We start from the raw sequence: 24,772 nt of genomic DNA, 5'->3' as shown, positions 1-24,772 counted from the left end.
CGGCAACTCTTTATGATCTGTGCCAACGAGGGTAAACAAGTGGAAATTTGAAAACAGGGACTATCCATGAAAAATATAGTTATATGGAAAGAAAGGAAGTAGTCTGGTTGCTTTGGGCAGAGACTGTGCTTCTAATGCCCCCATGTGAGTCCTGATTTGGGAGTTGTTTCTTATGTAATGGCCAATCTATAACGTGAATAATCCATACAGAACTAGTTAGAAGTTTACCAGAATGCTATTGATTTTCTTTTCAGAAATTCTTGGCAAATCTTGGGTGGATTTAAATGATGACAATAGATTTAGACTCTGGTACTTACTTTTAAAACGCCATATTACACAAATGGGTTTTATCCTCAACTCACAGTCTTAAAATTGAAATTTTTTTTTTTTTTTTGACAGGGTATTACTCTGTCGTCCAGGCTGGAGGTGGCATGATCTTGGCTCACTGCAGCCTCTGTCTCGCAGGTTCAAGTGATTTTCTTGCCTCAGCCTACTGAGTAGCTGGGACTACAGGCGTGCACCACCACGCCTGGCTAATTTTTGTATTTTTAGCAGAGACAGGGTTTCACCATGTTGGCCAGGCTGGTCTCCAACTCTGAACCTCAAGTGATACACCTACCGTGGCCTCCCAAAGTGCTGGGATTACAGGCGTGAGACACCACACCCAGGCAGTTACATAATTTTGAAGGCTTTATTTTATTCTCAAAAACAATGCTTTTACGCAAAAATATATTTGTACTTGTAAACTACAGTCTGCCTACCTAGTTGATAAAATGTTTATGTAGCTAATTACTTTGTTATCGGGAATTCAATAGGGGAGATTTATGAGATTAATGACAATTACATTTAATGGTAAAAATGACAGTAACAGTTTTGAATAATGTCCTATTTCTTTTGTATTTATTTAACTCACATTATCCCAATGAAATTCCTTTGAGTCATGGCCTTACATCGAGTCATTTGATGATATTACTTTCTCAAACTGTCATTTCATGAGCTCGGTTTATTTTCCCTGCTTCTCTTATATAGCTTTTGTGTTTTGTGTTTGTTTGTTTGTTTGTTTGTTTGTTTGTTTTTCTTGAGACAGAGTCTTGCTCTGTTGCCCAGGCTGGAGTGCAGTGGGTGCAATCTCAGCTCATTGCAAGCTCTGCCTCCCAGGTTCAAGGGACTCTCCTGCCTCAGCCTCCTGAGTAGCTGGGATTTCAGACATGTGCCACCATACCCAGTTAATTTTTGTTTTTTCTAGTAGAGACAGGGCTTTGCCATGTTGGCCAGGCTGGTTTCAAACTCCTGACCTCAAGTGACCTGCCTGCCTCAGCCTCCCAACGTGCTGGGATTACAGGGATGAGCCACCGCACCTGGCCTGATTTCCAAATAATATTTACTAAAATTATATTTCATTAATACAAACTGTGTTTTTAGAATACATTTTGTTATTTGTCAAGGAACCCGACGTTTTAAGAGATTTCAGGAATAAATTTAACTGTGTGAACTTTTCCTTTTTTGTATTAACTTTAGACTCTTAACTCTGCACTCCTTTCTTGCACTTCCCCATCACATAGGATTCATTATCTACATCCCCTCCTAACACTTTCTGGTCACTCCTGTATTCCATGTCCACTAGCACTTTGGAATAATGTTTAAAGTCCTTTTGAAGTCAGCAGCTTTTACAGGTAAATGTGCAAAGTATTTAGGAAATTGTAACAGGTTGAAGGGGGAGGAAGGAAACAAGGTCATGAGTTAGAATTAGAAACTCTGGCGAGTAGGGTGATGGTCCAGAGAAATATTTCCAAACAAAATCTGAAACTGGATGGTCTGAAAATAGATAGCCAAAGTGAGTACAGATAATATACTTGAAGATTTAAAGCGTAGGACACACTGTCAACACACATATAAAGAATGGTTGAGAACACTAGAAGTACTTTTTTTTTTAAAGAATATATTTTGTGTTTCACACCATAAAATTTGAAAAAGAAGTGCCTTTGAAAGAAAGTCTTATTTTGGAATTGAAGAATGCATTTTAAAAGCTCCAAACTTTAATGGGAAAGCACTATACTTAGGTCATGTTCCTAAACTTTAATTTCCTTTTTTGGGAACTGGTATTTGGGATCTTTTGGACATAGCATAAATTATGCCAATTTCAGATTTATTCTCGACTTACAGCTTTATACTTATAACCAAAATCTGAATATTACTTTTTTAAAAACTTCATTTAATTTTAGAGAGGTGTGACTTCCTAAGAACTAATTTTAAGCAGCAATTAAGGTAACCAGGTTGTTACCTAAATTTTTGGTGTACTCACTCTTAGGAAGACTAGTTTAGTCTCAGTCAACCTTGTAGGGGGCAAAATACCAAATATGATTACCAAATATAATTATAATTGCAGTATTTAATGCTTTACATCCTTGACAGATCTTAATAAAATGAAACTTTAGGCCTCCTTAGAAACATGATTTTTTAAAATTATATTTAAGTTCTGGGATACATGTGCAGAACGTGCAGGTTTGTTACATAGGTATACAAGTGCCATGGTGGTTTGCTGCACCCATCACCTACATTAGGTATTTCTACTAATGCTATCCCTTCCCTAGCCCCCCACCCCCTGACAGTCCCCAGTGTGTAATGTTCCCCTCCCTATGTCCACGTGTTCTCATTGTTCAACTCCCACTTACAAGAGAGAACATGCAGTGTTCGTTTTCTGTTCTTGAGAAACAGGATTATTTTAATTCTCAAGCAAATACTATTGTATCAGGAATGAGTTTTCTGGAAGACCTTTAAAATATTTTATCTTGGAAGGTTTTTAAAAGAGCAACATACACTCACTGATATGCATAGAAAGTAGTATCAGTGCGTATAAGCAATAAATGCGGTTTATTTATTAATCAGCAATTATTCTAGATCATTATATTTGTATGATGCATATTTGTAGCTCTCAAAATAGCCTTCTTTGTTTTTCTCTTACTAATAATTAGGGCAGCTTAAACAAAATAAAACAGTAACACAACAAAGCAATCTCCTAAAAAGATGAACAGTGATTTAGTTCTTAAGTTGGCCACAATATTGTATTTGCTAAACAATGTCAGGAGCCTTTCTAAAGGGAAAAGAAAAATATTACTTAGGTACTGTAAAAAAAAAAAAGTTATTTCCAAGTTAACCTGAGTTTTTGATGCCTTACTTGCTTTAGTTTAGCTATTTGTGAACATTATTTAATTTTTAATTTCTTTTTTGTCTCTCATGGGCATGGTGTAATGATATCTGTCTAGTAGCTGATTCACATCTGCTTTTCAATAAAAACATTCCAGACAAAAGTTATTTATGTTATCATATCATCACCACATTTCTGATTGGCTAGAGAGAATTAAAAAGAAACAAGCCACAGATATTTTACTATACAAGGAAAGTACAAAATTTTATTTATTTTTCCTCTTATTCCTAGGACATAAAATACCTATTTTTCATGGCTAGTACTTTTGATCATTAAAAATATTAAGGATAAATTGTGACTGAAGTAAATGTGCTTACATGGCAATAGAATTTATTCTCCTCAGCTGCACCAAAAAATAAGGTTTAAGATATAAATGTGCTGAGAGGAAAAGAAGTAATAATAAAGATTGCTTTCTAAATAGGGAAACAGTTATGCATCAGATGAGGAAAGAAATAAGAAGAAAGATTATGCCAAAAAGAGGTTTAGGAGAAGGAAGAAAATATGAACCAAGCACTGCATGAAAAAAGATGGGTTGTATGGGAAAGCATGAGTACTGCGCCACCTCTATCACATAAGTTCATTTTGAATGTGACACTCTCCATTGGGTGCTGTGATGGCTAAACATAAATAAATAATTTGGAAACAGTCCAGTTTTTCATTTAAAGAAGCTTATTCTAGCCCATTGATGAGATGCTGTAAATGCAGAAAAATGGTCCATTATGCACCACTGTATGCTAAATGCTTTACATATATGAACCCATGAAGAACAAGCATAGGGAGATTAAATAAACTGACCAAATAACAAGCCAACGAAACTAGTTAAGTCACAGGCAGCCTTTAAATACCAATCTTCATGTCTCTAAATCTCATCTAATCACTACACTCTAGTGATACATATTGGGTGTGTGTCATGGAAAATGCAGGGCAATAGTAAAAACATCTCCAAGCCTACATCAATACTAAAAAAGTCAGGCTGAATAAATGGAAAACATATGGTAAGAAACTGACTCCTATGGGGAAAAAAAATCTTCTATGTATTCTCAATTATGTTACAGTAATTGGAGAATATTATGGATGGTGGGTTAACTTAAATTTTTCTAGAGTAACTCCTGTACCTCAAGGAAGGCATTCACTTTTTATTAATTGTATAATTGTGAAACAGTCATCATGCTAAGTAAGCTGATAAGCCTGCATGATAGGACTAAAGAAAAACTATGGAGACAGATTTAGAAATACTTTAAGATAGAAACTCAGGTCAATATTATGTTGTACTCCATTTGGTTAATTCCCAATGTGTTATTATAACTTACATATAAATAATAATTACATAGAATATTACATTTCTAAGAAAATAAGTATTAAATAACACATTAGTGGCTCAGTTCTTGACAAGAGGGTTAAATATCTATATATATATAATGAGTTTCCTTTGGACAATGATTTAGACATGAATATCTGAAATATTGGAAAATAATAAATATTTTAAAACTGGGTAGTGGATGAAATTTATATTTGTTTAAACTTTATGAAAAAAAGTATGATTTTAAAACTTTTGTCACCTGCACACATGAGACTTCTATAAATTTTAAAGAGTACTTTTTATTATATGCCAATATTTAGGTTATAATAACTTTGGTTCCGGCCATCATTACTAGTCTGATAAAACACAGTACCACTTCACAACTGAACAAATTCTTCTTTATCTACAATTACATTCATTTTAGTACCTGTTAGTTCTCATGAAGAGCAGAATTTATTAATGCAATTTTCTGAAAACAGCATTTATTACTTATACTCACTTATTGCCTGAATGAGCAATGATTTTAAAAGGACAAATTATGATTAAAAGTCAAAATAGGACATCAATAGTAGAATTTTAATGAGGAGTGAAGTGCAAGATAAACTTTAAAACTTAGTAGGAGTTGCTCCAGGACACTGAAACGCTGCTGGGACCATCAATGTCAAGAGAAATATTTGGTATTTACTCAGTGTACTGCTAACTACTTCTTAAAAAACAGGATGCTAAGAAACTTCATTACAAAGCTGTCCTTCAAAATATGGCACATGTTATTGTTGGCCTTTTCACTGATAAAAAGGGATTATCAGACAGACCATGAGTATACCATGTTAAGAGGTTGAACAGTTACAAAGAAAGGAGAGAACGTTGAGCTTAGTTTTTTCATGTCTGCGCTCTAGAATCTGACAGCTTAAGCTCAAAGATAGCTCTGCCACCTCATAATTTAAGTGATCTTGAGAAATTGTTCAATCTTTCTATAGCTCAGTTTCTCATGCGTAAAATAGGAATAATAAGAGGTTGTGGTGGGGATAAAATGAGAATTGGCTTGTACTATTTTAGCACGGGCTCCGCTACACAGTAAGTGATCAACACACATTAGCTTATACTATTATTAATAATATTCATAACACTTCAGTAATACTGCATAAACATCCTCAACAGAGGAAATATATGACCTGGCTTAGGTTTTAAAAGGTTTGCCCTGGCTTCAGTGTTGAAAACAGCCCACAAGGGACAAGAATCAGAAGTAGGAAACTCTGTAGGCAGCCACTGCAGAAACTACCAAGATGAAAGTGGAGAAGGTGGTTAGAAGTGGAACAGCTATAGAGATATCATGAAGGATTATTTTATCAATTGGACATGGCATTTTCAAAAAGAAAAAAATGGACAAGATAATTCAAAATTGTTGCTTTTTATGGGGGACTGAGGGGATGTTATGTTCTAAATGTATCCCTCCAAATTTATATATTGACAATCCATCTCCTAAGTGATAATACCAAGTGGCAAGGCCTTTTGGAGGTAATTAAGTCATGAGGGCAAAGCCTTCAAGAAAAGATTCAGTGACCTTATGAAAGAGGTTGAAAGGAGCACCCTAATCCCTTTTTTGCCCTTCCATTCCTTCTTCCACGTGAGGACACAGCATTAGTTCCCTTCAGAGGACGCTGTAACAAGGCACCATCTTGGAAGCAAAGAGTAGCCCTCACCAGACACCAAATTTGCTGGTGTTCTGATCTTGGACTTCCCAGCTTCCAGAAATCTGAGAAATAAATTTATATTATTTATAAATTATCCAGTCTATGGTATTTTGTTATGGCAGCACGAATGAACTAAGATAGATGGTTGTTTGTTTGCCTTTTTGTTGGGTTGTTTTTGTCTGAGTGGCTAGAAAAATGGAGTTGGGTGTGGCAAGATACATAGATGAGGATGATTATACAGGTGCAAGTTTGGAATGAGGGGATGAGGACAACCAGGAAGTTGGCTTTGTGCATATTCAGGCAGAAATGTCTATAGCCATCCTTGGAAATATTAATAAGACAGTCGGATAAACAAGAGGAGAGATATGGGTGGAAATTTAAAAGTGGATTACTGTTGATTAAATTATATTGTGCAGAATAAGGCTCAAATGAGAGATGGAAAGTTGCAAGAAGGCAATCTTAAATGTAGGTAAACTAATCTTTCCCATTAATGGAGACGTTTAAAAAATCCTTACAATATCTGCCTAACTGCTAAGCTGTATGTATAGCACACTTTGGGAATGTCTGGATTCTAAATATGCTTAGAAATCTCACATTAATTTTTAAAGCCATGAACAACTGTAAAAAAATTCATGATTCTAAGAAATGTGTATCATGAAATATATTTGGGTAGGCTGGGCGAGGTGGCTCATGCCTGTAATCCCAGCACTTTGGAAGGCTGAGGCGGGTGGATTACCTGAGTTCAGGAGTTCGAGATCAGCCTGGTTAACACGGTGAAACCCCGTCTCTACGAAAAATACAAAAATTACCGGGCATGGTGGCACATGCCTATAATCCCAGCTACTTGGGAGGCTGAGTCAGGAGAATTGCTTGAGCCCGAGAGACGGAGGTTGCAGTGAGGTGAGACCGTGCCACTGCACTCCAGCCTGGCCAACGGAGCAAGACTCTGTCTCAAAAAAAAAAAAAAAAAAAAAAAAAAAAAAAATATATATATATATATATATATATATCTCCTGTAATCCCAGCACTTTGGGAGGCTGAGGCAGGTGGATCACTTGAGGTCAGGAGTTTGGGACCAGCCTGGCCAACATGATGAAACCCCATCTCTACAAAAAATATAAAAATTAGCTGGGCATGGTGGTGGGCGCCTGTAATCCCAGCTACTTGGGAGGCTGAGGCAAGAGAATCGCTTGAACCTGGGAGGCGGAGGTTGCAGTGAGCCAAGACCATGCCACTGCACTCCAGCCTGGGTGACAGAGCAAGACTCCGTCTCAAAAAAATAAATAAAAAATAAATAAAATTAAATTCTTTACACATCACCAAAAATGAAGTAATTAACTATTTAACTTGACATACATAAATATGTAATTTGTAGAACAAACCCATTTTATTTTCAAAGGGTCTTCCTGGGCATTTATTCTCTCAAAACAGACATTTTGGAATTCAGACTGAATCTTTATCAATGTTCTAAACCCAAAAGGGAAGGATTTCAAGAGTTTCAGAACTTCTTGGGCTGCCCATCATACTTCCTGGCCTGCAGATGCCCAGAATACAAAACATAGCTATGACTCACTTGAATCTAAGTTGTGGATAAAAATGCAAATATTTCAGAAGTCTGGTAATCATTTACATCTTAATGTGGCCTCAATGCATCAGATTCTGTGGACCTTCCCAAGAAAAGTGAGGTTGGAGAAGTCACAAAGTACGAATAACAAGTGAGAATAGGTAGATTTGGGAATATCAAAGATAAACTAATGTTGCTTTATAGGCTGCATTAAATTCTCTTATAAAATTGTAACAATTATACAAGTTCGACAAATATAAAAGTAAACTGTAACTATAACATAGCATAGCATCATTTGCAAATAAGCTATAGATTTCTATCTACAAAGGCTTTAGTTTGAGGAAAAAAATTTCATAGTCTTGGCACATTATGCAACTCTGAGTAAACTTCTGAGCATCTCCCAGGAACCACTGCAGGTGAACAAGACCCTGTTTCTTTCCTTAGGCACTTATAGTCTATGAGGCAAACTTCAAAACCTTCAGAAGTAAAATAAATAACCTCTTGTGGTCTGAGAAAGTGCACTATAATACTTAAATATATTTCATTGAAAAAGTATCTATTTGTCAACTGGGTGAATTAATCAGGGGATGAATTTTTATAGAGCATAAGAAAAAATTGTGATTCTCTTACATATGGAAAATCATATCCACATTTCTAAATCTTACAATTTAAAAAATATGATTTAATTACTAGTATTTGTGTAGAGGCTAAAACAAATTTGTGAAATGTGAGTGGTCTCCCATGCCATCATTTTAATTTTATTTTCTATCTTATTTTATTTCCATTTATTTTAGTGTTAGAGGCAGGGTCTTGCTCTGCCATTCAGGCTGGAGTGCAGTGGTGCAATCATAATTCACCATAACCTCAAGCTCCTGGGCTCAAACTATCCTCTTGCCTCAATCTCTTGAGTAGCTACGACTATAGATATTCACCAACTAATGTTTTCTATTTTTTATTTTTGCTGAGATGGAGTCTCACTGTGCTGCTCAGATTGGTCTCAAACTCCTGGCTTCAAGTGATCCTCCCACCTTGGCCTCCCAAACCATAATTTCATTAGGCTTTAAAATGTACCTTGATTCACAGGGTTTGGGTTACTAATAATTTGTTAAATGGTGTTGTACAATAAAATCTTGAAGCACCTCGGGACAGAGTCTAATGCATCCCAGATGCAATGGTCAATGGCAGTGATTAGTTCCAGGCCAAAAGTGTCAGAGCCAGAGATAAGATGCTCTCAGTGGACATAAATTTGTGTGGTGGAGAAACCCTCATAGAGCATAAATATCAGGAAGTTGAGTCTATGATGTTTATTGGATTCATAAATGAAGAAAACTAAATTTGCTTTTATTAGGTAAAAGGGAGATAAAAGCAAGACTAAGAATAATCAGTTGAGAAAGATTTTTGTTTTCCAGTTACTTGTGTTAAATGTTTTATTATAATTAAATGCATTTTAATATTGCAAAGATATAATAGATGAATAGACAATGTGATAAGAATAACTGAAATTATTTTTGCTCAGAGATTATTGTCTTTACTACATGGGAAACTGAGCTTCATGAAAATTAAATAAAGCAATACATTTTCAAATATACCAATTGCTCCTGATGGAATACTAGGTAGAGATGCATTTGAGGACTGATCCTAGAGGCCAAACATGCAATGTTCAAGTTACAGTGGGTGAGGAGAGCTGCTGCCTTTTTAAAGTAATTAAGAAGACTTTCTAAAACTCCTGGGGCAACCAGTTCATAACACCATACTGTTTTGTGTGGTCCTGGGTCCCCAGTGAAATTTGGCTGCATGAGCGTCCAGGACAAGTAGAGTAGAAACAGCAACAAATTTTAATTATGCATCCACTTTGGTGGCCTTGTAAAGAAGAGAAGACACCATTAATACAGACAAAAGTGGTGCTCTGCAGCTGAGAATCACTTGTGCCAATAAGGTTACTCTCAGATCTGTGCCAAATATCTGAAGGCAAATGGAAATTTAAAATACTATACAGATGTAAACTTTGGATGTATGGAATGTTTCTGAATATCTGCATCTTGGAAGACCCATATATAGATTCTTTCATTTTCATTCCATGCTGGTTCAGACTTTCATTAACTGCTAAACTATAACAATAAGTTCCCAGCCAGTTTCTCCAATTGCCATTTGTCTTCATTCCAGAATATACTATGCATTGGTGTCAAATCAGTCTTCTAAATTGCTGCTCCAGTAATGTCATTCCCCTACTCAAAATCCATTAATGGCTCTTCATTGCCTATTGAATCAATCCGAATTTCCTCATGATAGCACTCACAGTATGTCCCGACATATTCCTCTCTATCCAAATCTCCTATCAGTCTTCCACTTTTATGTCCCTTTTTCTTCAGTCAACAGGACAATAATTCCCTAGGAACACCACACACCAAGCTTGTCTCCATGTCTTTGCCCATGTTGTTCCTCATCCGGAGCCTGGCATTACTCTCATTTCTTACTCCCCGTTCCTCTCTAATTCCACTTTCTCTAGGAATTTCTTCTTGCTCTCTCTCAACCAGATGCTCTGTCTCTCCTTGGAATCTTCATAGCCATTTGGATGTCTCACTGTGATGGACAGATTCTCCTTTATATCATTTATATAACTGTCTCCTTAATTTGAAGATTGTGAGCTTGTGGTCTGTAGCACCTAACATAGTGCTAAAAAATGGGAAGTCAATACATATTTGCTGATTTGAACTGATCTAGCAGCATTTCAAGTATCCTTTGGTGACTAAGTTTTGTGTTATACAGATTATATGTCCATTACAATTTATTGTGGAGGATTTTTCTCTGTTTTTTTTTTCCATTTTGTTTGCACATAGCTACTGAAACAAGAATCCAAGGCTTGTTTTTTCTTTTCTGAGAGAAAGAAAAACAGAAAGAAAGAAAGAAAGAAAGAAAGAAAGAAAGAAAGAAAGAAAGAAAGAGAGAAAGAGAGAAAGAAAGAATGAAAGACAGACCTTGGCTATTAAACATGGAAACAAAAAGAAGGTAAGCAGTGTTTATTGGAAATATGTTTGGTTTACTACATATTGTGCAGAAAATTACAGAACTAAGCATTTAAAAATGTTCAAGCATACTTAATTACAATTTAGTCAAAAGTACAGTTTTCTTTGTTCATTGAACAATTGCTTCAATACCTTTATTTTAATGAAAATAATATCACTCTAGAATAAGTAGATGTATGTAATCATTTTCATGTGTAAATAGGTAAAAAGCCAAGAATAATCTATCTTTATCTTCATTTTCTGTTACTGAAACATGTAAGAATGATCTTAAGCTCTAGAAAGCATTCAATTTATATAAAAGTGATTCTTCTGAAAATCACAATGTCTTAAAGTTGTCTTCTCCCCTCGTGCAGCACTCTCTTGATATGTCTTCAGCCTCTAGTCTTGTGTCATTGGGGACTTTTCTTTTCTCCTCTCCTATTTGTAATCACTAACCAACACTTCATGCCTAGTACATTGTTCCTTATTTCTAACTTTCACTCAGAAAACTGACTCACAAATTTATGTATTTCCATCCTTGGTTTACTGTACCTTGGTTACTGTACCAATGCACAGTATCTAGCACATAGTATTGGCCCACAATAAATATCTCTTGGAAAACTAAATGAACAATGTTAAAGTTTTGGTCCAATTCATGAGATGACTACAGTCCATCTTCACTACAATTACTTTCTATCACTTTAAATCCAATATATTCCCAAACACAACTTAGTATCACCTCTTCATTCCCAAACCCCCAACACTCTTCCAGTTCCCTCCCCCAACTCCAGTTTCCTTCTATTCCAATTCTAATACCATATGGTCTCAAACACAATGATGTCATTTCTCTGTATTTCCCTTCTGTTTTCCCCTATCTAAAATGATGATCATTTCTATTTTTATGTTCCTATTGTCTTATTCTGGGTTATAGTTATAGCATGTACTCAATCACAGTATCAAGTATTCATTATGTGCTTACATTATGGTAGACACTAGGTTAAGTCCTGTACATAGGTATTATTTTTATTTATTTTCAAAGTAACTCAATGAGAAGATGCTATTACTTATATTTTACATATGAGTAAACAGTTTTTCTAATATTTATTGAGTACAAAGATATGTAATTTGATATGAAACTATCTGATATCCAAATATGTATGTGTCCACAACAGAGTAAAATACATAATACCTTATCTTAATTTTTCTCCTAGAACAGTTTCTCTAATAAATATTTAAAAATAGTTGTCTTGAAAAATATTAAAATGTTACTTTACTTTGATAAATGAGTATACTTAGCAAGAGAATTAACTATTTTTATATCCACATTTAACAACATGAATTAGCATTTAGCACACATTTGGACTGACAAAATAACATGCTATATTTGCAAAGATGTTATTCAGAGATTGGCATTCATGCAGTAATTTCAAATAAATATTTTTAATAAACGGTATAATGACCACAACTATAAAATAATGTCATTGGTAAAAATCACCAAAATATAGTAAGAATTTTAAAAGGCATTTTTAGCTTCCTGTTTTGGGTATCAACCCTTATCTTCTCTCTGAATAATACTGAAAGAAAATTTACATCTATGCAACAAATTTCACAATTAGAAATGGAGATAAAATTACATAAGCAGACACTAATGGAAAATCTATTAAAACAAAGGAGGATCTTTAAAGCCAAAACTTGAAGCACTCGGGAAAGAAAGAATCATTGAGTGTATCTAAGACAAGCAGTAAATGGCATGCTCCACTGATTCTGACAACCTGCAGGTTGATTATGAAACACCATCACAAAGGCTTCGAGACATGGAAAAATTCAGAAAATGTGGCAGGTGAAACATATTATAACGAAAATCCAAGGGAGAGGTCTCTTTTTTAAAAAGAAATGAAAGCCACTCTTATGGAATAAACAAACTATAGTAAGCAATTGCTACCATAATTCTTACAATCTCTGAATACCTGTGATTGTCTGTGAATAAATGGTACCAACTGAAATAGGGAATTCATCACAGAATGCTGTAAACAGCATTTGGGTGCATGGCTTTATATACGTATATATAAATTCACATAATCCTCAGTGTGATATAGTTCTAACCATTCTCATTTTCTAGATGGGAAAACTGGGGCCTGAAGTTCCCTTGTCTAAGATCATACTTAGAGCCTCTTGTGAGGCTGAATTGAACTCAGTCCTTTGACTAGGATTGGGTGTTCTTTCCTCACTAGCACAGTGCCTCTCCTCAGGGTTGAAACAGAATACAGGAATACAGCTCTTTTGACATTCACAAGTATGCCTTCTACCTCTCCAAAAGCCCACGAGAAATCCCACTGGCAACGGTGAGGAGAGAAAAAGGCTGTGATATGGATCAGAAAAAGTCTTACAGATCCAAGGATGTTCAGGTTAGATAAGAAAGGGAACAGTACAAAGCCAGAGTGACCCCCAGTTCAATCCTGCTCAATTCTAGGGAATTACCACCAAGCAATTCTGGCTTTTTGTGGGAGAAGGAAAGGGGAGGGAGGAAAAAGAGGGAGGAGAAAAGGTAAAGAGGGAGGGGGAAAAACCGGGAGAAAAGAAGAGGGAGAGAAAAATGACAGTGGGGCTCAAAATTGGAGAGAATGATTCAGAGGAATTAATATCCCACTCTAAGGAAGCACATAATTAAAACTTCTTCATCTTCTGAAACATCTAACTAAAAAAGACACAGGCTAGAAAGCCTCTTTCTCTCACTTTTTTTTTTTTTTTTGCTTCTGCCTCAAGCACTTTTAAAGTTGCCTACACATTACAGAATGTTTTGCTTGATTTCCTTTCAATGTCCCGGAGAATATTTGGAATGTTTCTTAATTTACATATGATGTGGTGTTATTTAGATATAGATCCCATGAAAGATAAAAATTTTTTAAAGTGAGTGTAAGTGTGAGCATTGAGACAGGAGAAGGAGGTAATTAAAAGAGATAAATAAAGCTTATAAAAGCCTGCTTTTTACCCTAACCACCGTCATCAAAAAAGAAATCTGTAATTCATGAATAAAATATAATCTCAGTTTTACAACAGCATTATAAAGATTCTTTTTGAGTATAAGTTTTAAAAGTGTTATTGTGTTATAAAATTTAATGGGAAATTTTTCTTTCCCTTAAAAATAAACCCAAATACCACAGACATTTCCCAAAAATTCCAGCTGTCTGCTTGCTCTCCTTGAGTTATTTTATTTTCCTCCATTAGTAGTTTAAAGGTGTACTCTTTGATATGTAATGTCATTTTAAGGAGTTGAACAGAATTAAGATTGTTCCAGTATACTCAGCTGTTTATTTTCACAAAATTGAGGTACACATTGCAAAATTAGGGTGTTTTCATTGGAAAACTTTCATTACTAGTTAAAAACTGTCATCTCAACAAAATAATAGACTTCTAAATCGAAGGAGATTTTCGTCCAACAATTTAACAAGTATACTAGTGTATGCATGAATGTGAAATTTTGGAAGGGCCAAGCATAGAAGGAAATAATTTCTAATTTGTCATAAAGTCCAAGAGTATTTCTAGTAAAAATATTTTTACAATTCTACCACACCCCATGTATTGCATTTTTTCTGCTATGTTGTTTTTTCCACTGAAGGAGTCATAGCCCAAGTACATTTCTTTGTAATTACAGAGTATCTATCTATGCATCCATCTGTCCATCCTTTCATTCACTCAGTTCAACTAAAAGAGTCCTCATTTTGTATCTACCAGCTGTCTGGACCTGTTAGGCACTAGGGAAAAGAGATGGATAAAGTACTGCTCCCACACTTAGGGACTTCACAGAGGAGATTAAAAGGTAATCAGGTAATTATAATACCATAAGGGGGTAGCTATGTTAAATATATGAACAAATATATGAGAACAAGATAGGAAGAAGGCAGAAATCTCCCCTCATACTTTACCTCCACACTGAAGGTACAATTTATCATTTACAAAACAGTTTACAAAATATTATCTCCTGCATTTGGCCTCTGTTCCTATTCCTTCCCACCTGTCCTCTTAAAATAGGCTGACCCTTTGCAACCTTACTCGACCCAATTTAAACATGACCCCCTCTGACCATCCTCTCCTCTGCCCATGGGATTAGTTACTGCACATTTCATTCTCATGGCATCTCTAGGTTGATGCACACTGTTTTTCCTGAGTGTTCTCCCTTTGGACTAAAACCACATGAAGGCTAGGAATATTTCTTTCTTCTTTGTATCACCAGTGCTAACCATGTAAATGTGTGAGGAATGACAAAAAGGAAGAAAATACTTACAAGTAAACAAGACCCTATACTAATACATTTCACTGTGCCCTTCCATATACATATATCCTACCCACTCCCCCACTACTAAGAACTGTTCTTTTCTTTCTTGTAAAAAGGTATGCATTTAAAATAGTTTCGCTTTTAAATGGATTTTTCCCCAGAGGGCAAACCACTCATTTACTCTCCTGGCAGAGGAAAACAGTAAAGTGTCAAGATGTCTAAGCCAGTTTGAAAATATTTTGGAATTTCTGTGTTTTTCCCCCTCTTTTTTACATAGCAATATAAATGTGCACCTATTCTGAAAGTCAGCTTGAAGCACACATTTCAAGGTATTTGAAATACTTTCCTTTCCGTTTGTCTTTTTGCACCTCATTTGACTAAGCAGTTGTTTAAAATGTGATATAACCAGAATGTACCTATTTATATTGGTTACTTCAAAATGCATGTCTATGAGTCACTGTTTTTATACACTTTAGCTAGTCAGCCAGTTCAAAGAAAAGAAAATAGGGGAAATTATTAGAATAACAATTACTAGTTGAATGACCTAATACAGATTAAATTATAAGAAACAAGACAGGAAAAGGAAACTTAGTTTATATCTCACATAAGTGCATTTTAATTATTCCATCAAACCAATAACTATATAAACATAATTTCAGAAAAATGGAAGGTTGAGTTTAACATTATAAAACAGTCATTAGCTGTGTAAATAATGAGTAAAAATATGTAATGGTCAGAAAAAACATAGCACTTGCAATGAGAAACTGTTTGTATTAAATATATTTGGATGTGTCAGTTGCTGCAATATTTATTCAAGGAACCAAGCTTCTGGGATTTCATTTCTATTTGCCAACAGGTGAATAAAAATGTGTTAAGTTCATGTGGTCTGTGACCTTTTACTAAAAATGTTATTCCTTAGTCATATTCTGCATTGGTGGTCAGGGTTGGATGCCAAGAATTTGCTTGTCATCTGACTGAGTTTCCTTTTCACATGTAATGCTTCATCTGAATTACACCATCCTAAATGATTGTACAAGCTGAAGAATTTTCTATGTCCAGTAGTTTTATTCTTTAAAGAAGCATTCAAGAACCATTACAAAACAAATAAAGCAAAGATAGATTCTGTATATTCTGGTCATTTGTGTGCCAAGATTGATGGTAGTTAGTAGAGTATGTAAATCAATGAATTTAGGAAGTCTCACTGAGTTGTACAAACTCTTTACTGGGTCCGTAGCTCCATTTTCAGAGTCCTGTGTGTTTTCACAGAAACTGCACCATTAGTTATCTTCACTGGAGGATTTGACCAAATTTATCTAAGGTAATGTGCCTATACACGAGTTTCCTAACTAAGGTTGTTAAACCCCTTGGTTTATGAACTTCTGGAAATGTATGTAATCATGCATATGTGCACATACACGTGCATGTCTGTTTAAGGACATGCTTCACAGGTTTTTAAAATACGTAGAGATTCTGAAAGAGGCTGTGATCCAAAACTGTTTAGAACCTTAGCTTCGCATCAACAGTATTGGCCAGGGACTCCTGACATATTTGCCACCAGTGTTCTTAGAAGCCCTCTACTGCTGTCCATAGATGCACAGTTGCACATCTGCGAGCAGGACAAAGCCTGTGCTCAAACACAGCCATCTCCAGGCTTCGTGCATTTGTTTGGTCACACGAAGTGGTACCCTGACTCTATCAAAAGCTAATTTCACTCATTTGAGTAATACGACTAAGCACACAATAAAACTGAGGATCTCTGAACTAAAACTGGGTCCTGACCCATATCATCCAGTTTGGTAGATTAACTGAACATAACCACCTTGAGTATAACCAGCCACATGTCCCTTCTTTGGAATGTGTCTCCACATAAACACACGTAGGCTTTTCTTTTTTCTCTTCTGAGATATTTCAAACAGAAGACCTCTGAGAATAAAAAAAAAAAAAAAAATGAATGTCCATGTATTCATCTCCCATTTTGCTATATTTCTGCAGGCTTAGGTTTTAAAAAGATTTAAATATTCACATACAGTAGAAACTCCTGCATATGCCTCCTTAATATCATTTTCCTCTCTTTTTCTCCCTCCATATTTAAAAGCTATCCTTGTATCTACCAAGTCTAAACATTAAAAAAAATCTATACAACATATGTATGCTGGTCTAAGTAACATAAAAGTATTGGTTGCCATGTTTTAAAATATTGTATAGTTCATCTCACACTATAAAAATGTTTTTGCACCTTTATTTTTGGCTCAACATTAGGCTTGAGATATATCAATATAGATTCATGTAGCTCTAATTCATTCCTTTCAATTACTGTATGGTATTTTCCTACACAATGACACTGCCAGTTATTTACTCATTATTATCCTTATGGACATTTTCATTTTTTTCTATTACCAATGATGTTGCAATGGGCATTCTATCTCTGGTGCCCACTGCACGATGTTCCATGATGGCTTCCCTGGTCTTGATGGCAAGAAGTGATCCTCAGTTCTTGTGTACAGTGCTACTGTTCTTCCAACATCAAAGGCTCAGCCTCATCCATCTCAATAGCCATGGTGAATGGCCTTATGTTCTTTATGTTTTAGTACATAATGTGACTGCTATAAATAATTATTAAATTTAATTACCATAGGTTTCTCTGTGTGGTAGTCATCAGTGTATCTGTCTCAACTTTCATACAAGATTGTACATGTTCCCTGGGAGTGGGTTTGTTACATACGTGTTCTAATCCATCAAGCTGTCTTGCACTTCTTTATACTTAATAGGTCTTCAATATTTACTGAGTGGCTGAACAAATGAAATAAAAGGGAAATCTTATTTAATTTCATGATGTATGAGATATCTTAACAGTCAACATTACATTCTACTACATGAAGTGACTTTTCTACCCAAATTAGCTTATTCATGCTTATCGTCAATACTGTGATCTAATGGGGGAGTCATTCCCATAGGAACTTACAAATAAGAGAAATAAATTTGCCTCATTATGGCCCAATACATAACGATCTGTTTTGGTCCCTCTCTTTTGATTGCAAAAAGAGCTCCTTGCTGTCCATAGATGGGGGTCCTGGAGGTCGGGGGCATTACATGCATGTGTCTGTGAACTGAACAGCTATCAGAAACCTAGGGAAGTTGAGGAACAAGCTAATCTCTGCCACAGGGCCATATGCCAGATGAGCAGTCTCTCAGTCTCTGTCTCTGCCTCTCTCTTTCTTTCTCTCATCTTATGGCATCTCTTTTTTTTTTTGTTTTGTTTTCGTTTTGTTTTGTTTTTTCTGGGTTGTTGTACAGCCTTCTGTCTCCTGACCAGGTTTCTCTTCTTAATGCATGGTTTCTTCTTCCTCACAACTTTACCTTGCACTCTCTCTCTCTTGCCATGACTCGGACTCCAACTAATGGCATTCTTTCAATTCAACTCTACTGATGATTGACTCACCATGTCCATTTTTTTCATCCCATTTCTCCATAAGTCACCTGCCTACACGGCAAGGACACATGATAGAAAGTATAGTTTTCTGGCCTCGGCCAGATAGTAAACATTTTCAGCTTTTTCAGCTGTAGATCACTGTTGTTACCACTCAACTCTATTGTTGTAATGTAAGAATAGTCACAGACAGTAAATAAATGAATATGCATAATGGTGTTTCAATAAAACTTTATTTATTATTTATAATGGACCCCAGATTTACAAGACGTGATTAGAGTCTGTTCTGTGCCTATGTTTACCAAGTACCTCTCAATAATGGGTTAGTTTTGCATATGGCTCTGCCTACAGGAAATGGATAGGATAGTTATGTGAATTTGAGGATTCTAATTCATTTGAGAGTTTTATAGGGTTAGTAAACAAGAAGAACTTCAAATATGACTCAAGTGTATAAATAACGATGATTCATATCTCAGTGCTCATAGACATGGCCGGATGGTGATTTGTAAATGAGATGATGTACCTAAGCTGTGCACTTGCCCTTGGGCAGCACCCTGCAATGTATGCTTATGGGCAAATGACATTAAACCAATCACAGAGAAATTGACCCCAGGATAGAAGGCACCCTTAAACTCAAACAAGGCTGGATTGGCAGAACATATATCAGCCATACACAGGGTTTGATCAGAAAAGGTCCCTTTAGTTTTACTGAAAGCTTCTGTCTACCCATGCAACAGTAAACTATGTAGACCAATAGATAACCATATGCTTTTTTTTCCCCCAAATTCATGTAGTTTTTCAGACATAAGATCAGCAATAACTACAATCTGTTCCACTTGTGGATAACTGTCATATTTGGTAAGGAAAATAAACATATAAGAAATTTTAGTATTTTTATTTTTAGAGGTCCATACATTTACAAAATTTATTTTTAAAATAAACTCATCATTTGCTGCTAAAGTTATTCTTTATAAGCCTGTTGACTTTTTTTAATCAAATGAAGATGTATTTTTCACAGTTTCATTATATATGTATATATATGTGTATATGTATACAAACATATTTAAAAGACAACATTCTCAATATTTGAGAAGATGTAGTATGATGGATGGGATCCTGCTGTCAGAAACCCAATTATACAGAGATTTGAATTATTTCAGATTACAGAGTAACAACGGACATAGGGTGATAGTCCATGGGATACCATTAATATGAACGTATTCCATCTATAATTGGGCATGCCTTATACATCATTTTCTTGATCTACTGTCAGTCAGCTTGGCTTCAGCTTGCTTTTAACTAGGGGCACAGTACATCACATGAAGTACCTGGGGGGAAGTGGAAATCTCTACATTCATTAAGAAAAAATGCCTTTCAGGGAGGTAAGTAGTTACATTCTCTTCAGGCTTTTCTTTCATTAAAGGACTCACCATGAGATATGCAAAGAAAGAAACAAACAAAAATTAAAACCTTTTCCAATCTTCTAAATTACAAGTTAAAAATAGCAAGATTTCAAACTCATTCAAGAAGCCAAGCATGATAAGGACAAACCACAACTGAATGCTCTTGAGTCTGGACATCCTGAGGAAGGTGAGATCCAAGAACTCTGAGTGGGCCCAGCGCAAAGCCAGCGAGGTCCAAACCCAGAGACTCACTACCTCTTCCCTTCCTCTCCTTTCTATGAGGGAGACGCAGGTAGACTAAAAACGGGAATTCAACCTGAAGAGAATTTCCATACCATATGTCATATGCTGACTTAATACTTATCGTTATATTATTAATATTATTCATTTCCTACTTATTAAACTTCCATTCTGGCAACCTGCAATAAGAATGTAAGCAAGAGTATTTGGTGGGGTTTTTTCTTGGTTTGTTTTGTGTGTATGTGTGTTTTTTTTTTTCCTTGAGACAAGGTCTTGCTGTATCACCCAGGCTGGAGTGCAGTGGCATCATCATTGTTCACTGCAGCTGCAAGCTCCTGAGCTCAGGTGATCCTCCCTCCACAGCCTCCCAAGTAGCTAGGACTAGGGCATGCACCCACCATACCCAGCTACTATGTTTAATTTTTTTTTTTTTTTTTGGTGACAAGGTCTCACTATATAGCCCAGATTGATCTTAAAATCCAGGCTCCAACACAATTCACTCACCTCAGCCTCTCACAGTGCTAAGATTACAGGCATGAGCCACTGTGCATGACCCCTAAGTAAGAGTATTTGACAGACAAAAGGTACCCAAAGTCCGGGCCATCCCAGCATGCTGGGATATGGGGTAATATTATGTGACACAAATTACCCTGAGAACTCACGTTCTAAGTGTCATACTTAGCATTTGTAAAATACTCCTAATTTGCAAAATTATGTAGACCAACTTTTCCAGGAGCCTGATTCACAGAATATTCACTATGAGCAATTTGGCTCAAATAAAACCTTGTCCCTAGAGTTCTTCAGAAAATGCACTGGCTTGCTGAGAGAATGACGATGATAGTGATGGTGGGAGAAAAGGAGGAGACAGAGAATGAGAAGGACTATGGGACGCACACAGTAAAAAAGTCATGTAGGGCAAAGAGGGTTACGATAAAAGGTGCACCTTGTCTCATTCCTTCCCCACAGCCCTGTTCGCCAAAGATAACTTTCATCTAGTAGTTTAATCCTTCCAGAAACTTTCCATTTATATACATGCTGTCTATGTATTGCTGATCCTCATTATTTGTGGATTTCATATTTGAGAATTTATCTACTCAAAATTGATTTGTAACCTCTAAGTTAATACAGCACTTTTGAGGTCATTTGCAGACATGTGCAGACCAGCCAAAAATTTGAACCTCTCCTCTCACATATGTTCCCAGCTAACACTGAACCAGGCTGAAGGGTGATCTAGCGTTCCTAAGCACAGGAAGGCTGTGATGTGCCTTACGGAGAAAACATGTGTAAGATAAACAACATTCAGGTATGAGTTACAGACTGTGAGTTCAGTGTTAATGAATCAACAATATATATTAAATAATGTATCTTTAAACAGAAACACACATAAAAATAAGGTTATGTATTGATCCTTTGATGAAAATGTTATGACCAAAGGCTCATAGGACCTAACCCTGTATTTCCACTAGTAGCAATGAGTCGGTATTTGCTAATTCAGTATTTGCAGTGACCTTATGGAACAGAATGAGAACAACCTACTATGTGTGTATTTTTTAATTTACAAAGTGGATACCTGTATGTGCTGTACATACTGGTTTATACCTTGTGTGTTTTTTTTTTCATTTTAGAAATCATGCTATACCATGTCATACATACCCACCTCATTCTTTTCAAAGGATGCAGTTTTCCCTTGGACAGTTTTGCCATCATTGATTTAACTAGATGCTAATAACATAGTTTTATGTTTTTTCTAGACTTTTAAAATTAGAAAACAATGTTTCAGGGAACATTCTTATGCTTACATCTTTGCAAACTATCTAAATTAAAGAAATCTCTAAATTAAAGAAAATTCTGGTTTCTGTGACAAATACATAACAGCTGTGGCTGTCTTTAGGCGACATCAAAAAGTTTAACAGATTGATAGGTTTGAGTATCCCTTATCTCAAATGCTTGTGACCAGAAGTGTTTTGGCCTCTCCAGGTTTTTTTTGAAAATTTGAAATATTTGCAGACACTTACTGTTTGAGCATCCCTAATCCAAAATCCAAAATCTGAAATGCTCCGATGAGCATTTCCTTTGAGAATCATGCCAGCACTCAAAAAGTTACATATTTTGGAGTATTTTGGATTTCAGACTTTTGGATTAAGGATACTCAATCTGTACTACATAGGGTGCAGACTTGTCCTGTGAATTTAATGTGGCTGAACAGCAGCACCACACTGAGGATGTTTAGCACACATCAAATAATTAGACTTCCTTTGGTATGTGAAGTCACGGTTAAATAACTGCAGGGTGCCTTTAACTGAGGATCAATGGAAAATGCTCTGTGTTTGTGTACAAATCTGCATGACCAAAGGAGGCCTTTTTTATAATAACTTTTAAGTTCAGGGGTACATGTGCAGGTTTGTTATTTAGGTAAACTCTTGTCACAGGGGTTTGTTGTACAGATTTATTTTGTTACCCAGGTACTAAGCCTAGGACCCAATAGTTATTTTTTCTGTTCCTCTCCCTCCTCCCAACTTCCACCCTCAAGTAGACCCTAGTGTCTGTTGTTCCTTTCTTTGCATCCACGTGTTTTCATCATTTAGCTCCCACTTATAAGTGAGAACATGCAATATTTGGTTTTCTGTTATTGTGTTAGTTTGCTAAGGTTGATGGCCTCCAGGTCCATCCATGTTCCTGCAAAGGATATAAGCTCATTCTTTTTTATGTCTGTGTAGTAGTCCATAGAATACATGTACCACATTTTCTTATCCAGTCTACCACTGATGGGCATTTAGTTTGACTCCATGTCTTTGCTATTGTCAATAGTGTTACAATGAACATACGTGTACATGTGTCTTTATGGCAGAACCATTTATATTCTTTTGGGTACATATCCAGTAATGGGATTTCTGGGTTGAATGGCAGCTCTATGTTTAGTTCTTTGAGGAATCATCATACTGCTTTCCACAATGATTGCACTAATTTACACTCCCACCAACAGGTTATGAGAGTTCCCTTTTCTCCACAACCTTGCCAGCATCTGTTATTTTTAGACATTTTAACAATAGCCATTCTGACTGGTGTGAGATGGTATCTCATTGTGGTTTTGATTTGCATTTCTCTAATGATCAGTGACATTTAGCATTTTTTTCATATGCTTGTTGGCCACATATATATTTTCTTTTGTAAAGCATCTGTTTGCTGGACTTAATGCCTGGGTGATAGGGTTGATCTGTGCAGCAAACCACTGTGGCACACGTTTACCTATGTAACAAACCTGCACATCCTGCACATGTACCCCAGAACTTAAAATAAAAGTTGATAAATAAATAAATAAGAATTTAAAAAGAAAAGTGTCTGTTCATATCCCTTGCTCATTTTAAAAAACAAAACAAAATGTTTAATGGGCAAAGGATATGTTTGTTTGTTTTTTACTCGCAAAATGTTTGTTTTTTACTTGTAAATTTGGGAGGCCTTTTTAACATGCTCTTTATCTAGTAGGGCCAAGCTAACCCTCTTCCCTAGGACAAATAGCAATAGCCATGTATAATAACAAGGGGAATTGAGCCTCTACTGCCTTACATCCCCCTTCCCTTCCCCAAGCTGTGTTTGGGTAATAAACGAAGTAGCTCTGAATCAGGACCATCAGCGTGGAGGTTAAGAAAACTGAGAGAAAAGATTGTAGATATTCAAAAATTGTGAGAGTAATGAGTCGTAGAGAATTGTTCATAAAAATAAAGGAGACCCCTTCATTTTCTCCAGTCACCTCTCTGTCTCAAAAGTGTCTCAGATAAATAGGAAATGGCTGAAGAAGCACACACAGTACACTTCAACCTCTCAGGGCACGTACATGACCCAGGCAGAAAATGGTCAATTATTGGCCAACAATTTTAGATATCAAAATTCTTTTCTCCTTCATAATTCATTCATGAAACCATCACCTTTCTAATGATAATATTAACAAAAAGTATATTAATATAGACAAATATGAAGAGGGAGAACCAAATTCACATTAATTTTAACCATTTTCTCTCTCTCACACACACACACACACAAAATAGTGTGCTTGCAAAGCTGAAGATATGCCTCACCTCTCAAGCAGGGCAGGATTTTCAAGAGTTAGGGTCAAATCCAGCTGCTCCTACTTACATCTGTCTTGGTTCAGGCTCTTTGGGGCATATAAACAGAGTGGTAGGCCTGTTTAACATGGCAGATTTAAAGACTGCACAGATGTTTCTGCTTATTTGAATGTCTGGATGAATACATTTGCCTTGCCCTAATGAATTTACCAAGTGTAATGAAATTGTGTGTGAAATAATAAATGTATTTGTGTGTGTGTGTGTGATGCTGATGATGATTTTGGATTCCTCATGTAACGTTTATACATACTCTTTCCCACTCCCACTTGCTTGATTTCAGGAAATATTTCTCACATTTTCAGATCTGGAAAGAAACCACAGTGCTGCAACTGAATGGGCTAAATACTAATTTGTTTCTTACTTGATCTATTCACTTATTAGATCCTTTAAAGATCAAGTCAGTATATGGTTTAACTCCAAGAAAAACACCGTCTTCAGAATTTAACTTCCTTAGAAGAAAGAAAAGTCATGGAAATTACTATCTTTTGCCAGCTATTAGAAGTTTATAAAAGGGAAAAATATTTTCCCTGTTAGCACTACAATGCT

General features: G+C 35.9%; 1 protein-coding gene and 1 long non-coding RNA gene across 4 annotated transcripts in view; both read right to left on the bottom strand.

Annotated features, from left to right (window-relative positions):
• Positions 1-24,772, bottom strand: part of KCNQ5 (potassium voltage-gated channel subfamily Q member 5) — a 579,108-nt gene that overhangs the window by 533,770 nt on the left and 20,566 nt on the right. The gene's annotated exons all lie outside the window — the stretch shown is intronic.
• Positions 1-24,772, bottom strand: part of LOC101138345 (uncharacterized) — a 56,124-nt gene that overhangs the window by 12,926 nt on the left and 18,426 nt on the right. The window contains exons 2-3 of the long non-coding RNA XR_008680727.1: positions 17,666-17,825; positions 16,855-16,958 (exon numbers count right to left, since the gene is read on the bottom strand). This is a non-coding gene — a long non-coding RNA (uncharacterized lncRNA). The remainder of the gene's footprint in view (positions 1-16,854; positions 16,959-17,665; positions 17,826-24,772) is intronic.

Source organism: Gorilla gorilla, chromosome 5, assembly GCF_029281585.2.
Source record: "Gorilla gorilla gorilla isolate KB3781 chromosome 5, NHGRI_mGorGor1-v2.1_pri, whole genome shotgun sequence".
Taxonomy (NCBI): Eukaryota; Metazoa; Chordata; class Mammalia; order Primates; family Hominidae; genus Gorilla; species Gorilla gorilla.
This window is presented reverse-complemented; position numbering and strand designations above follow the sequence as displayed.